Source organism: Lissotriton vulgaris, unplaced genomic scaffold (genome assembly GCF_964263255.1).
Source record: "Lissotriton vulgaris unplaced genomic scaffold, aLisVul1.2 SCAFFOLD_3203, whole genome shotgun sequence".
In the NCBI taxonomy this organism is placed as follows: domain Eukaryota; kingdom Metazoa; phylum Chordata; class Amphibia; order Caudata; family Salamandridae; genus Lissotriton; species Lissotriton vulgaris.
The window spans coordinates 166,626-183,872 of NW_028241256.1; the positions used below are offsets into that span (position 1 = coordinate 166,626).

At 38.7% G+C, this 17,247-nt stretch overlaps 1 pseudogene; it reads left to right on the forward strand.

Moving 5' to 3' along the window:
* Nucleotides 1-17,247, forward strand: part of LOC147672001 (uncharacterized) — a 79,411-nt pseudogene that overhangs the window by 8,418 nt on the left and 53,746 nt on the right.

A 17,247-nucleotide genomic window follows, 5' to 3' on the forward strand; every position in this document is an offset into this window, starting at 1 on the left:
CAGAACGACTGATGTCAGTGGACCCTTCCAAGGTGGGACCAAGTCTGGAGCAGGTAACCTGCCCCTCTCTAACCTGCCTCAGTCAGCCCAGGGCTGTAGAGGTCAGGGAGGACAGTGGTGGACACCAAAGGCCCCCCTGTCCAAAGGAACCTCCAAATCAGCAGATTAAGGGCACCAAAGCTAGCAGTCCTAGCCAGGTGAAAATAAAACAAACTCCTGAGGGATCCCCCTTAAACTTAGTTAGGGACCTCCCGCAGATGGACACTGTTGGGCACAGCCAAACCTGGGACCTAAGGGCCGCAAACCTGACCTGTCCCTCCAGTAAGCCAAACAGAGGGACCCAGCCTCCAGCTTTAGGTAGCCAGAGGTTGAACCTGAGAGCATACTGCAACTCAGCCCTGGAAAGAAAGGCATAGATGGTGGATAGTGATTGGAGGAAGTTGAGCCCAACATTATTCGAGCCTCACTTCAGTACTCCATCCCAGCACAAGCCTTTTACTTTGCCAAAACACACCACAGGTAGAAATTCCCTATGGTGGAGACCCTCAGATACCCTTAATGTGAGGGTTTGCTTAGTGGACCATGAGATAGGGGGTAACCATGCCAGTGCTGTTACTTCCTTATATGGCCACTTAGGCAATAGAGGCTTACCTGGACAAGGATAGCCTTATCGACACGTGGGACCGGCCATCTTGAAGAAACTGCACTTCGCTTCCAGCACGACTTCAGAGGCATCCACGAGAAAGTGCTTTGGGGATTGAGAAGCTCCGAGAAGCTCCTGCACAGAAGATCAGCCCTCCAGCATCTACGAGATCTGCGTGGGGCCCTTTTGCTTGATTGCTGTTCGACGCGTTGTCTGGTCCCTTGACGGCTGGCTAGTGGCCTCCTAGACAATGATCCACGACATTAACACTGCTGGTCTGGTTGCTCCAGACTGGCCCTTGCTTCCCTGCAAAGGAGAAGCACCCCGGACCCTCCTGGTCTGTACCAGATGCCTTTTCCACTCACCGCGTGGGTTGCCTTTGCCAAGGCCTGTTGATGCCGAATCCAGAACCAACACCGCCGACAGCGAGAGCCTGCATGGGACAGCTCATGCCTCCATCCTGGTCATCGAGGACACCTCCTGGTCTATGTGGCTGCAGAGTCAAGCATCCACTCTTCACCTGATCACTACGACAGCATCTGGTTCCTTCCTGGTTCCACTCCAGTCACTGGCTAGTGACTGTGAACATTGTCCCCTCTGGTTTCAGATCTTCTTCTTCCTTGATCCACCCTTGGATCACTCCGGACGGCTTCCTCCTGGTCGCCTGCAGCATCTTTTCTTCAATGCTCCATTGACTTCAACGCAGAATCCTTGGATTCAGATTTAATGGAAGCTTTGGAGTTCATTAAGTTTGAGGATTCTTTTTGGGAGATTTTCAATGTTGATATTGCTGATGATGCAATGTTAGACGATGATTTAAATTTCTAAAAACCCCAACAATAAATTTATATTTAGTAAATAACATTTGTTTGAGAAATTAAACTTTTTAAAATGTAATTTATGAGGTAGCGGTCAAATAATTGTTGTATGAAGTGGGATTTGTAGTATAGAGTGCAACATTTTTGTGTTATATAGTAAGTTTACTCATATCCTTAAGCCTTATTGAAATGTAAAGACATGGAGATTGCATGATCGTATGGGAACCGTGTAAATGTAACTGCATTGCTGTAATTTTTGAAATACCAATGCTGCCTTGTCTTTTTATACTACCCTAACAGCAGTGCACTATCCTTATTACTAAAGACATTGCTCAAAGCTTATATCTTCCAATGGGGCAATTTTAAGTTTTGCGAATAGACTTAGCCGGTGGTGTCCTGAACAAATAATGACCCTCTATGGTTCGATCACCACGTCAAAAGCAGTATATGGAGCTGAGGTGTGGGGATTCAAGGACCCGACAAAACTACAAATTGAAGAAGACAAGTTCTTCCGTAGAATCCTCAAAATTCCACAATCTACCCCCTCAGTCATTGTACACCAAGAATTGGGGATGGGATACATCTCGGACGAGGTGAAGATTAGGCCTATCACTGCTTGGATTAGAATATGGACCAACCCAGAGGCTGAATTAACCAGGGAAATTGCAAAAGACTGTCTGCTAAGGGACAATGCACTCCAAATCCCCTGGTTGAAATATGTTAATGTTACTCTGACAACTATTCACCAGTCTCATTTGTTTCTTGATCACGCGCTGATTACAAACAATTGTAAAATGACAGTGAAGAAACTGTTATTAGAAAGCTTTGCAGCTGCCAGACTAAAAGCGGAGATACTTAAGAGATCAGTAACAGCGCATAGTCTAGTAGACAACGGGGTGGGCATGGAACCCTATCTGTTTTTAATGTATAATCAACAGGACAGATTTTTAATATGTCATTTTAGGCTCAATCTTTTACCTAATATTTTAGCCTATCCTTCGGGGTTTACTGTAACGATTGAGCAGAAGGGTGTCTGCGGCTGCGACAATAGGTCTCCGCAGGACACCCTTCATTTTGTACTTTTATGTTCATTTTATCAATTGCCTAGGCGTCGATTTCTGGTCCACATACTTAAAAGCCAGAAAATACGACATGCGAAAGCAGCCCTGTTGTTTCTACAAAAAGCAAATGATACGTATACCCTGTGTGCCATTTCAAGTTTTCTAAAAATAGCTGTTAGATCAAGAAACACAAGAAATTAACCTTAGCACAAACTCCATCGTTGAATCATGATCCATGTACAATGTGCCCAGTCAATGTTTTAATCTTTTTCAAATAGGCGTAATGTTCAGAAATGTAATTTAATTTAATAACATTTTATGCACTGTTTACCATGTATTTTTAAGATGATTTTTAATTATTGAAATAAAATACGAACTGAACTGAACTGAACTGAACTACTAAAGACTTGATAAAGCTAGTTTAATATTAAGTATTTCTAAAAACGATAAATTAAAGTGATTTATTTTTCTTTCCAAGTTACAGCAAGAAAATTTAAATATAAAATGGATCACAACGATGAGGAATTTTTTGCAACCTATATTCAAATTATCGATGAACCAGAAATTGACAGTATCAGTGATAATCAAGATGATGTTGGAGGCAAAGAACTGGTGGACTTTTTTGATCAGTCTGTGGATGATGAATTAGTAGAATGTTTGGACACCATAGAGTGCCAGGAAATTTCTTTGCAGACTTTTCATGAGGAGAATCCAGAAGATGTGAATGAAGAAGAAATACCAGATCAGTTAATGTTGGAAGTTCTTTTACATTTTGAAAATTCTGAAGATTAAATTTATATTTAGAAATTAAGAATTGTTTGTTTGTAATTTATGAGGTAGTTGCCAAGTGATTGTGGTATGATGTAAGACTTGTAGTATAGAGTGCAATATCGCTGCCATTTGTTTTTCAAAAGAAAGTGAACAATAAAAGATGAAAACGTGGAAAGGGAGCAGGGTTGAGTGCCCATGACCCCCAAGGCCTTCTCAAGGGGGCCTCTAAAGGACTCTAAAGGTCAAAAATAATGTTTATTTAAAAAAAAAAAGAATTTGTTAGGTCCGCGCACGGGAAGTGCTCGGAGAGTGCCCTGTGAGTGCTCGGAGAGCGAACCCTACTGCCGCCATTTGTGGTTTTAAAAGAAAGTTAACAATAAAAGATGAAAACGTGGAAAGGGAGCAGGGTTGAGTGCCCATGACCCCCTAGGCCTTCTTAGGGGGCCTCTAAAGGACTCCAAAGGTGAAAAGTAATGTTTATTTTTTTTTTAAATATGAAATATTTCGGTGGGTCCGCGTACGGGGAGTGCTCGGAAAGTGCTCCATGCGCGGAACTTTTTAAAAATTAATAAAAAAATAAAGGTAAAAAACATATTTGAGTGTTTAGATGTTATTTGGCTCTAAATAGAGTTGTGTTCATTGTGCTTTTTTTGTACCTACAAGTAAGTACCAATGCAGAGTCTGATGTTACAGAGAAAGACTCTGTTCCCATCATCACTGAAATGTCCACCATCTCTCCTATAGATGCCTTGCATGTTGTAAAGCAAGTTGTTGTGGTATATACTACCCATTCCATAGTCTCTCAAGTAAGCAGAAACAGATTTATTCACATGTTTCTGTGCTTTCTCAATCTGCGGACAAAATTCGTTGGACCAATTCCATTTTTGTCTTTGGCATATATTGGAATAGACAAAGGCAGTTTGAGGAAAAAGTGACATCAATTGTCCAAAGATGTCCTTTAAAAACATTTCCAGACCTACCCCAGTCAATGTGCCTAAATCATTTCCACCACAGTGCACAATTATGAGGTCAGGGTGTGGAAGATGCATAAAGGATTTCACCAATGGTATCAATTGGTGACATCTCAATCCTCTCTGGCTAATCCACAAAATATCCACATTTAGTAAATCAAGGTTGTGAATTCCTCTGTTTGCTGCGTACCTCTTAGACCAGAAAATAAAGCTGTGTCCAACAATCCATACTGAAGTCATCTTCAAGGCAGGTCTGGTTGTACTCAGATGAGGGCTGTAAATGAAATGGCAGTTGGAAAGCTTGCAGTTTAGAAAAAGGAAGATGACATTCAATGCACTTCAAGCTCAAGAAATGATTGGTGCTTTCTGAAAATGCAACACAGCATATTAGGGTGTATAGTTTTGATTTTTTAAAGAAGCCATTCAAATGGTTGAAAAAAAAGGTCTTTGAAAGGAACAATGCACATGATTAGCTGGTATATTGAGAGCTCAAACACCCTTGCTGGGTTCATTTGCAACATTGTATGATGAACTTTTTACCTGTGTCCTTAGTTAGGTGGGAGTTCCCATGGTAACAGGCTGAATGAGCAAAAGGGGAATGGGTGAATATTATGTGAGTTTGAAAGTGTTGAAATGTAGAACCAAATAAAATGTTAGTTAAGTTTTGAAATAGTGTGGGAAGATATTTGATTGGTTATGACCACAGATATGTGTGAAGAATTAATGGGAAACTTCTGCAATTTCTGGTTCCAGTGTCTGAGCTGCATTTCAGAGATTCTGTTTAAGTAAATCTGCTGTGTGTTTGACACTGTTCAAAATTTTCAAAAACGATTTCAAAGGTGAGTAATGGTTCATTTAATATAGAGAGAGTGCTGTTTGCAGTATTGGGAAGCACAACAAGCATATTGGGCTTCACTATTGTTTTATTTTGAAAATGAGTCAGGTTTCTGCATTGTAATGTAGTGCACATTTAAATGGGCTGTGCTCTGTGTCTAAAACAATTTAACATGCTAAATGTTTTTTTTGGGAAATATGTCTGGCTTAAAGATTTTTGACAGGGATCACACTGAGGGGCCCATTTCGATTCGGGAAAAAATGCTCTGAATAGACGTTCGGAGCATTTTTACCGTTTGAATCGTACCCTGCAACGTCCCCCATACGTACGACGAAGTACGATTCGTACCACGAGCCGTACTCCATACAAGTGGTACAGAGATTGTACGACTCTAATCTCTGTACGATTCTCCCTCGGAACCCGCTGTACGCGACATCTGTACGGTTTGCGGCTGGTTTTTACAACCCAGCAAGGACGATACTTGTCGGGTACGCACCGTACGACCCTATTTCTACGGGAGCTGAAAACAGCCGTAAAAGCAGAGTTCCCCCTGAAACAGGTACGGAATGGCCCCCCTGGGTACGCTGCGTACACCCCATGATCACAGGAGTACAGGTGTACGAGCCGTACCCGATGTATGATCGCAGGGGTATGCACTGTACCCCTGCGAGCATGGGGTGTACAGACTGTACGGTGTGTATGTGTTTGTGTGCATTTCCGTTCGACTCGTCCTTACCTGACGTGAACCATACAAATTGCATCATCATACCCTGGTCTGGATCGTACTCGTAGGGTCGTACGGCATGTGTACGAGTCGTACGGCACGTGTACGAGTCGTACGGTTCACGGTTTCAGCCTTGCAATACATACGGCTTGCGACGATTCAGACGGATTCACGGAATACGGATCGTACTACGCGACTCGGACGGACGGGTATGATTAGTATGGAGAGGGCTCTGCATACAAATCGTACGGACGATTTATTTCTCGAATCAGAATCGACCCCTGAGTGTTTGTGTGAATTAAGGAATTATACTTTCACCTTTTACCTGTGTTTTCTCACAGTTTGCATCTCTAAGCTAATAGGGTAGTCTTCTTTTTAAAGTTTTTCTCATGCTTGCATTGAATGCTGGTATCCTGATAGTGCTAATGGTTTCATTGGGCTAGTAAATATGTCTCTCTTTTTCTAGATTGTTTCTTATGCTTTGCTGAAATGCTGGTATATCGTCTTTTTGTTAAATGTGACACAAGGGGCTTGTAAATATGCCCCTCTTTTGTTAAAGGTGATGCAAGGGGCTTGCAAATATGCCCCTGTTTTTGTTAAAGGTGACGCAAGGGGCTAGTAAATATGCTCCTCTTTTTGTTAAAGGTGGCGCAAAGGATTTGTAGGTATGCTCCTCTTTTTGTTAAAGGTGATGCAAGGGGCTTGTAAATATGCTCCTCTTTTTGTTATTGGTGATGCAAGGGGCTTGTAAATATGCTCCTATTTTTGTTAAAGGTGGCGCATTGGTCTTGTAAATATGCTCCTCTTTTTGTTAAAGGTGACGCAAGGGGCTTGTAAATATGCTCCTGTTTTTGTTAAAGGTGATGCAAGGGGCTTGTAAGTATGCTCCTGTTTTTGTTAAAGGTGGTGCAAGGGGCTTGTAAATATGCTCCTCTTTTTGTTAAAGGTGACGCAAGGGGCTTGTAAATATGCTATGATTTTTGTTAAAGGTGATGCAAGGGGCTTGTAAATATGCTATGATTTTTGTTAAAGGTGATGCATTGGTCTTGTAAATATGCTCCTCTTTTTGTTAAAGGTGACGCAAGGCGCTTGTAAATATGCTCCTGTTTTTGTTAAAGGTGATGCAAGGGGCTTGTAAGTATGCTCCTGTTTTTGTTAAAGGTGGTGCAAGGGGATTGTAAATACGCTCCTCTTTTTGTTAAAGGTGACACAAGGGGCTTGTAAATATGCTCCTCTTTTTGTTAAAGGTGATGCAAGGGGCTTGTAAATATGCTCCTCTTTTTGTTAAAGGTGGCGCAAGGGTCTTGTAAATAGGCTCCTATTTTTGTTAAAAGTGACACAAGGGGCTTGTAAATATGCTCCTTTTTTTGTTAAAGGTGACGCAAGGGGCTTGAAAATAAGCTCTTTTTTTGTTAAATGTGACGCAAGGGGCTTGTAAATATGCTCCTGTTTTTGTTAAAGGTGACGCATGGGGCTTGTAAATATGCTCCTATTTTTGTTAAAGGTGGCGCAAGGGTCTTGTAAATAAGCTCCTATTTTTGTTAAAAGTGACACAAGGGGCTTGTAAATGTGCTCCTTTTTTGTTAAAGGTGACGCAAGGGGCTTGAAAATAAGCTCTTTTTTTGTTAAATGTGACACAAGGGGCTTGTAAATATGCTCCTTTTTTTGTTAAAGGTGACGCAAGGGGCTTGAAAATAAGCTCTTTTTTTGTTAAATGTGACGCAAGGGGCTTGTAAATATGCTCCTGTTTTTGTTAAAGGTGACGCATGGGGCTTGTAAATATGCTCCTGTTTTTGTTAAAGGTGACGCATGGGGCTTGTAAATATGCTCCTTTTTTTGTTAAAGTTGACGCAAGGGGCTTGAAAATAAGCTCTTTTTTTGTTAAATGTGACGCAAGGGGCTTGTAAATATGCTCCTGTTTTTGTTAAAGGTGACGCATTGGGCTTGTAAATATGCTCCTATTTTTGTTAAAGGTGACGCATGGGGCTTGTAAATACGCTCCTATTTTTGTTAAAAGTGACACAAGGGGCTTGTAAATATGCTCCTTTTTTTGTTAAAGGTGACGCAAGGGGCTTGAAAATAAGCTCTTTTTTTGTTAAATGTGACGCAAGGGGCTTGTAAATATGCTCCTGTTTTTGTTAAAGGTGACGCATGGGGCTTGTAAATATGCTCCTATTTTTGTTAAAGGTAATGCAAGGGGCTTGTAAATATGCTTCTCTTTTTGTTAAAGGTGACGCAAGAGGTTTGTAAATATGCTTCTTTTTTTGTTAAAGGTGACGCAAGGGGCTTGTAAATATGCTCCTCTTCTTGTTAAAGGTGATGTAAGGGACTTGTAAATATGCTCCTGTTTTTGTTAAAGGTGATGCAAGGGGTTTGTAAATATGTTCCTATTTTTGTTAAAGGTGACACAAGGGGCTTGTAAATATGTTCCTATTTTTGTTAAAGGTGACGCAAGGGGCTTGTAAATATGTTCCTATTTTTGTTAAAGGTGACGCAAGGGGCTTGTAAATAAGAAGAGGATTTAACTAATGACATCAACTGAGAAACAATATAAAAAAGAGGGACATATTTACAAGCCCTTTGTGCAACCTTTAACATGGGTAGAGCCAGTGAATGCAGGCACAGAGACACAAATGGGACACAGAAAACAATAAGAAATGGTGTGGGAGATACATAAATGATTTCACTAGTGGCATCAATTGAGAAACAATATAAAAAAAGACGGACATATTTACAAGCCCTTTGCACAACCTTTAACATGGGTGCAGGCAGTGAATGCATGCAGAAGGATAGGAAAAGCAGATAGAAAACAATATGAAATGGTGTGGGAGATGCATAAAGGATTTCACTAATGGCATAAATTGAGAAACAATATAAAAAAAGAGAGGCTTATTTACAAGCCCCTTACGCAATCTTTAAAACGGGTGCAAGCAGTAAATGCATACAGAGGGATAGGAATGGCACATAGACAAGAATATGAAATGGTGTGAGAGATGCGTAAAGGATTTCACTAATGGCATAAATTGAGATAGAATATAAGAAAAAGAGGGGCATATTTACAAGCCCCTTGCGCAACCATTAACATGGGTACAGGCAGTCAATGCATGGAGAGTGATAGGAATAGCACACAGAAAAGAATATGAAATGGATTTCAGTAATGGCATCAATTGAGATACAATATTAAAAAAGGGGCATATTTACAAGCCCCTTGTGCAACCTTTAACATGGGTACAAGCAATCAATGCCCATGTTAAAAGTGGCGCAAAGGGCTTGTAAATATGTGTCTCTTTTTTTATATTGTTGCTCAATTGATGCCATTAGTGAAATCCATTTTATATTCTTTTCTGGGTTCAATTCCTAATTCCTCTACATGCAATCACTGCCTGCATCTATGTTAAAGTTTTCTCTTCCTGTAAATAACTCAGCAAGAGGGTTTGACTTCTCTGTATACCAGCTTTTCCTGTGAATGTTCCTTTTAATTAACTTTTCTCAACCATTAGAATTACTTCTTTGAAAAATGAAAAGCATGTATTCTAACATGCTGTGTTGCATTTCAGAGATTCTGCTGAAGAAAATCTGGTGTGTGTCACTGACTCTGTTCTAACTCTTTTAAAGTTTTTTTTCAGGTGAGTAATGATTTATTTAATATAAATAGAGTGTAGTATACACTCTTGGGACCATTAAGAAGTACATAGGGCTTCATTATTGTTTCATTGTAAATCATGTTTTTTTGTAATGCTGGTAAAATAAATTATGCATTAAAGAAATCGATTAATATATGACACACAAACACACACAAACAGGGAGATGGTGCAGGCATAGAGTGAGATGACACACACACACACACAAACAGAAAGATGGTGCAGGCAGAGAGTGAGATGACACACGTATACAAATAGAGAGATGGTGCAGGCAGAGAGTGACATGACACACACACACACAAACAGAGATATGGTGTGGGTGGAGAGTGAGATGACACACACAAGGGAAGAGAAAGATGGTTGAAGGAGAGAGTTAGATGAGGCATGCAAAAAGGAAGATGGTGTAGGCAGAGAGTGATATGAGACACACAAAGAGAAAGAGATGGCGTAGGTAGAAAGTGAGAATAATGTTGAAACTGTACTGCACTGACATAAACTGAGAAACAGCAGTCAGAGCATGATTTCCTACTCTGGTGAGAGACACTTGCTGCGCTATATACTTACTTAAGTAGTGAACTAGTGTTTACATCGTTTAGTTAATGTAATTGCTTTTTTTCTTTTCAACCGATTGTAAATATCTACAGAGCCATATTAGAATATGCCTTCCAAGGACCGGAAAAGAAAACTTTATAAGCAAGCTTTATTGACCAAGAGGACTGAATTAGAAGATTCATCCAAAAGACAATTTTCAGAGAAAAAAAATGCTCCTGGTAAGCAAAGAAAAGATTTCTTAAAGAAATTGATAAAATGCAAACAATGACAAGAAAGTTTTCCTATGAAAAAAAAAACAAATGCAAAAAAAAGAAAAAGCAGAGCTCCCCAAAAACTGGTATAACGGTACGAGGAGATGATAGTGTGTATGGTAATCGTAGGAGAAATCAGTTTATTGACATTCGTAGATGAATGTTTTCTAACAGAGTATCTTAAGCACGATAAAAGGAAAACAGTGTTTTACAAGAAAAATAGAAGAATAGAAAAGTTTGTTGATCAGGCTTTTGAAGTGCAGAGAAAGCTGTATATTTTAGTAATCAATAGAATTCGTACACTAGACAAGGCAATCAATGATTTGAAATCGAAATGTAAGTGGAAAAGAGTCATTAATCGGACACATTTTTGTGATGTTTTTTGGGAGAATGGAAGCATAGTTCAAGTTGTGAGCCATTTATTAATGAAGAGAGTTACTTACTGTTTTGGTGCATGCAGTTGACACCAGTGGTTGAGCATATGAGGTGAAGGACGGTTGAAAAAGAAAAAATTGTGCCTAGAAATGCACATGAGGTGTTAGCTGATGAAGTTTTAGGGAGACGTCCTAAGGCTCCGGTGTATACTTGGAATTGTAGTAGTATTTGTAGTGTGCGACAGGATTCTATTAATTTGTTTTGCAATTTCTTACATACATATATTAGGAAAACTCTAAAACAAAAGATGAAGAAGTTGCAAGACTTAGATCCTTGCAGAGTGAGGGAAAAAAACAGGTTTGCATGGTCATTCACTGGCTTGTCTTTCTAGAAAAGTATAAACAGCAGAAGGTACAATGTTCCCCGGAGAATAGACAAGAAAGCGTGTATGTTGTACAGAGGGAGAGAAAAGGCAGGGAACAAGAAGTTCCCTTGTTGCAACTAAAAGGCCTCACACACCCAGTGAGCTAGATGTCATGCTTCATCATTGGCCTCCAGCTCCTCGTCAGACTGGTACTGCAATGTCTGACCGGCGCCTAACAGGCGCTCTTTATTGGAGTTCTGTTGTTCCAGCCAATGGTTGAATGCGTGTGAGGGGTCAAGTGAAGGTGTAGTCGTGAGGGGATTGTGATTAAAAAAGGTAAGTCAGTTCACAAGGACATTTATTCGCGTAGCTAATTCCCTTGTTTAAAAAGGTGGGAGGGGAGATAGAGACTGTAAGGTGCACAGCGGACTACCTCAAACCCTCTGGTCAGGTCGACATGTTTCTTGCCCAAATGGCAATTCCTCAGGACCTCAAGTGCTCAGTACTACACAGTGATAAAATAACAATAAAGAAAAAAAGGAAGATACAACCTCTCTGGGTCTGTAAGGGGGCAGGCCAAGAGGTCCTGCAGTAGTGTGGTGACCCTAAGGGTTTTCCTAATGGGCCCTGCAGTCTATTCCCGTGGGGCAGCACGGTAAGGTACGGTAACTCTAGTACGTGCAGCCAGGGCTTGTAAACCTACCCACATGCATGGCGCTCCTACGGTAGCGCGGAAAAGCTGGTGAAAAGTATTTCAGAATACTTTTCACCATTTTAGGATGTTAGCAGTGCATCAAACTAAAGTGAGGAAAATAGTGAGAAGGTTGTATTATGCAAAAAGTCCAGCTCTTAAGCTAAAACAGTTAAACAGTGCTCTTTTGCATGGATCTGAATTACATGTGAAGAACATTTGTGAAGAAATTGAGTTTTGTTACTTTGGTGAAAAATAGGACACTGCAGAATCTGATACAGTAATTGAAAGTAATGTGGAAGAGAATGTACAGATTGTAAGTACTGAAAATTTTAATCATGAAATTACAAAGTTTAAGATCATTTCAAGTGAAAGGCCACATATTTCTTGTGTGTGTTGTCGACGAACTCATTACAAGAATCAGACTCGGTTAGTTGATTTTTATGTAAAAAGTGAAAAGGAAAATAATAATGAGTGGAAGGATTTTGCAACTTATTTGTTGGTTGAGAATTGTTTCGATTTGGGTTCTGATTTACGGATTTGTAAATATTGTTATAATAAATTAAATGAAAACAGAATACCTGCTAGAGCTGTACATAATAATCTTGAGTTAGTAAGTATTCCGTCTGAATTGATGGGTTTAAATACCTATGAGTCTATTCTGATTCAATGTGTGCATCCATTTCAGGCTATTGTTCGCATGGAGCCTAAGACAGGGAAATTGCCTCCTTCTGATTTACAGAGAGGATTAAAGGGAAGAGTTGTTTATTTGCCTTTAGATTTAAAGAAAAATATTGACACCATTGGTGTAGAAAAAGTGGAAGAGGAACCTCTGGTTATTCTAGTTAATGGCGTTCCGACAAAGAGTAAAAAAATCTGGCAAGATTTAGTGGATGTTAGGAAAGTCAAAAAGGCAACGTTGTATTTAGTAAAAAACAATCAGTACTACACAAATGTATATGTAGGAGAAGAGGAAACAACTGTAGAAGAGGACAGTCATTCCTCAGCTGGACAGATTGAAAAAGTGGATGTGTCCAGAAGTGAACAAATTAATGAGCATTATAGTGTTCATCGTCTGCATTCCAAAGAAGTAATGGGGAATGCTATTGAGTTGTTCCAAATGAAAGAAGCCAAAAGAAGTCACATAAGTATGTGGGAAGAAAGCTTGGAAGCTTGTTGTTTTCCTCAATTGTTTCCAACAGGTCAAGGTGGAAGATATGATGAGCGACCTGTTCAAATTCCTGCATCGGAATACCGGACTTTAAGACTATATGCAGAAGATCCAAGATTTCGCCAATGCATTCCATATTTGTTTCATCTTCTGTTTGAGAGTGACTTGTCTGGGATATCTTATGCTGTGAACCATATACTGAAATCTGGAGTAAATCTTCAAAATGTTTCAGCAAGGGACTTTATGGATAAAGTCCAAGAGCAAGACAATATGTTGGAATCTCATCTAATCAATCTCATGGCATGTCAGCGTGGTACTAATGAGTATTGGTACCACCGTCATGGGGAATTGAAATGTATGCTAAGAAACTTAGGAACTCCTACATGGTTCCTCACTCTTAGCTGCACTGAGTATGCCTGGGAAGACTAACTTGAATTTCTTCAAGAGGCAAATGCAAACATAGAGAATATACAATTCAAGACACAAGGAGAACTGTCCTCTTTGGATCCAATTAATGTGTGCAGGTATTTTAATCATAGATTTGAAGCTATGATGTCTTTCATCACAAACACAAAAAATCCTCCACTTGGAGAGGTTTTGGATTTCTTTTGGAGAAAGGAGTATCAAGCAAGAGGTGCTCCTCACCTACGTATGCTGCTACGGATCAAAGATGCTCCTAAATTTGGAACAGATTCGGATGACACAGTGATGAGTTTCATTGAACAGTATTCCACATGTGTTGTTCCGAAAAGTACAGAAGAAGACAATTTACGACATCAAGTCTTACGCTTTCAAACCCATCGCTGTGGAAAATACTGTTGTCAAAAGTTCAAATCCAAGGAGAAGTTCTATACAAAATGTCGTTTTGGATTTCCACGACCAGTAATATCAAAAGGAAGAGTGAACAATTTTATGTCTTCACTGCGACATACTGTGACAAGAAAATCACCCAAAAATACGTACACCTTGAAAAGAAATGAAGATTCCAAATACATAAATGACTACAATCCAGTCATTTTGACCATGTGGAATGCTAACATGGATATTCAATATGTTACTGACAACTCTATTGCTGTGGCTCGATATGTAACATCTTACATAACAAAATCAGAGAAGATAGAACTAAAGGAAATGTGGGAGGAAATTTCTCACGAAAAGAGCCTAAGTAAAAAATTATACAGTTACAGTCTGAAGATGTTGTCGCATCGAGAAATTGTAGCATATGAATGTTCAGATCGATTATCATCAGCAAGTCTGTATGCCAAATCTAGATCTATCATTTAGGTGAGTCTAGGTCTTGCTTCAACACGAAACCGAGTTTTGAAGTCTGTACAAGAAATTGAGTATTTGGCGGAGTGTGAACCAAACAGTACATATATTTTGAAAACAAACATGTTGAATACATATTATCCAAATAGAAGTAGTCATCTTGAGAACGTTTGTCTCTATGAAGTACTGCAAAGCTATACTTTTAAGAGGAATATGATTGAAGATATCAATAAAGTAGTATATGCTGGAATTGGATGCGAAGGATGTCTGGTGAAACAAAGGAAAGGACATTTGATTAATCATCGAAAATTGAGTTGTGAATCTCCTGACAAAAGGGAATTTTACTATTTAGCTCTTTTGCAACTCTTTAAGCCATGGCGTTCAGAAAAGGAACTACTTGGACATTTTCTCAGTTATGAAGATTCTTTCAATGCAACCAAGGATACCATAGAATGTCCTGTTTTTTCAAATTATCTGCAAATGTTGAACGATGAAATACAGCAAGAAGCTACCATTGCAGCAGAGATTGCTAGAGACAGTTCTCAAGACAGTCAGAGTTCTGCTTCGTTGAGTCAGGATCCACTAGGAGGACCAATTATCCAAAATGAAGCTGCCACTGCCATGGAAGAGGTGGAAAGAGCAATGGAACAAGCTCAATAGGAAGTAGTTAACTTAGAAGATTTGTAAAAACAACTAAATGTGGAGCAGAAAGAAATGTATGATGAAGTTACAGAACAGATTGAGCATTGTTTACGTCATGATAAAAAAGAGTGCTCATATACTTCATTTGAACCTGTCTGACTGTACGTGAGTGAAGAAGCAGGAACTGGGAAAAGTTTTCTGATTAAAGCTATTGCAACTTATCTGCAGAAAAGAACAGACTCATCACTGTCTTGTGTTGTTACTGCTCCAACTGGGTTGGCAGCACATAACATTAAAGGAATTACTTACATTGTTTATTGATGCTGCCAGTAGAGCATGATAATAAATTACATTACCACAAGCTATCTGGTGTAGCTTGTTTTGAAGTTTCCAGAGTCCTGAAGAAAATGAAACTTCTTATAATTGATGAGGTAAGCATGGTATCAAATGTCATGCTTGCTTTGGTGCATTTAAGAATGCAACAAATTCTTAAAACAGAGTATGTTGTGTTATTTGGAGGCAAACACATCAATGTTTTTGGAGATCTACTGCAGCTAACTGCAGTGAAAGTCTTTCAAAATGCTTACGCATGAAGATACCAGGAAGTGTCTAGGAAGCATTGGAAATGTCAATATCTGGTTATATTTCAAATATGCAGAACTGCGTCAAAATATGCGACAGGCAAAGGATGAAGATTACAAACATTTTTTACAAGATGTAAGAATTGGAAAAGTAACTGAACATGGCAAAGAAGCTTTACAGGCACGATTAATTTCAAATTTGTTTCCAAATGAAAATATTCTCCCAGAGAATATCTATAAGAATATTGCTGAAAACAAAACAATAATATGCTTGATGCCAACTCTACGGGAATGTTCAGTCTTCAACAACAAAATGTTAGAGTTAGAAAATCAAGAGATTTTGAAAACTGGAAGCTATTGATAAAATAGAGCACGAAGGAGTTACTATTGTTTTGTCAGAGAAGTTGAAATCAAAGTTGGATTCTTTAGAGAAGACAATATCTAAAACTGCTGATTTTGAAAAAACTCTATATGCATGTTTAAATTGTCGTATAATTTTACGACGGAATTTACATGTGGAAAGAGGTTTAATAAATGGAGCAATGGGTCATGTTGTTGATTTTGTGAATTACCAAAATAGAGATGGAATTGAATTTTTGAAAATTACATTTGATGGAATTGAAGAAGTACAACAGTTTAGTGGTTGTTCTTATCGATTTCTGCTTGTGAAAGATTTATATGTGCGCCGAAAACAGTTTCCTGTTTCTTTGGCATATGCAGTAACTATTCATAAATCTCAAGGTTTAAGTGTAGATAGTGCTTTGGTGAATATTGGAAGTTCTGTCTTCAAGGAGGGTATGGCATATGTTGCTTTATCTCGAGTCAGAACTTTATCTGGATTGCACTTGATTGATTTTGATGAGACAAAGATTAGTGCAGATCTAAATTGTGTAAAGGAATACAATAGGTTAAGAAGAGAGTATGCTCCAAATTTACCTCAATATCCTCTATTTGAAAAGCGTGTGGTAGGCCGAAAAAGAAAAAATGAGAAAAATTGTAGCTAGTCTGTTGCAAAAAGAAGAAAAGTAGATGAACCAGTAATTGTAAGCGGAAACAAAGAGGATTCTGTTGAAGATATTGTTGGATTTCAATTTGAGAACAGTTCTGGTGTCAACTGCTATGCAAATGTAGTGGTTAATGTTGTTTTATTTCTCCAAAATTTGCAAGAAGAGATTGTTGAAAATCAGGATCAAAGATTTTGTTGTTTATTGAATACTGTGTTTTAGAAATGTAGCAGTGATAGAACAAAAATAGAAAGTGTTTCTGTTATTCGAAATGATTTAGATATATGTTCTGGTATAAATCAATTTTCTCAGGATATTCAGCAAGATTGTCAGGAATTTCTAATGTACATGCTTGTTGTATTGCCAGAGGAAGGTATAGATGTTGAAAATCTTTTGGCCTTTCTTATAAATGGCAACATGACTGCAATAATTGTTCCTTCTCAAGTAGTACTACAGAAGACACTGAAAGATTTATATATTTGACTTTACCAGACTGCAAATCAGTGTCTTTTAATAATCTAGTTACAGCAGCAGATCAAAACATGGTTTGTACCCAATGTAACTCTGCAATGCTATCAACATTATTTATACAAAGTTATGGACAGTATGTAATTTTAATGTTCCAATGATGTAGATCTGATGGAACTAAATTGACAACTTTAATTAAAAATGTTGTGGCTTCTCAATTATCACTTTCAGGAAGAACCTTTGTAACTGTAGCAATTATTTTCCTTGATGGTTCTTCAACAACTTCTGGACATTATACATCTTATTTAAAATGTCAAAAAGGCTGGAATTATTGTAATGATACTCTTTTGACTTTCAAAAAACGTTTGCCTTTTGACTTAAAAAATTCTTACCTAGTGTTTTTACAACCTAAATT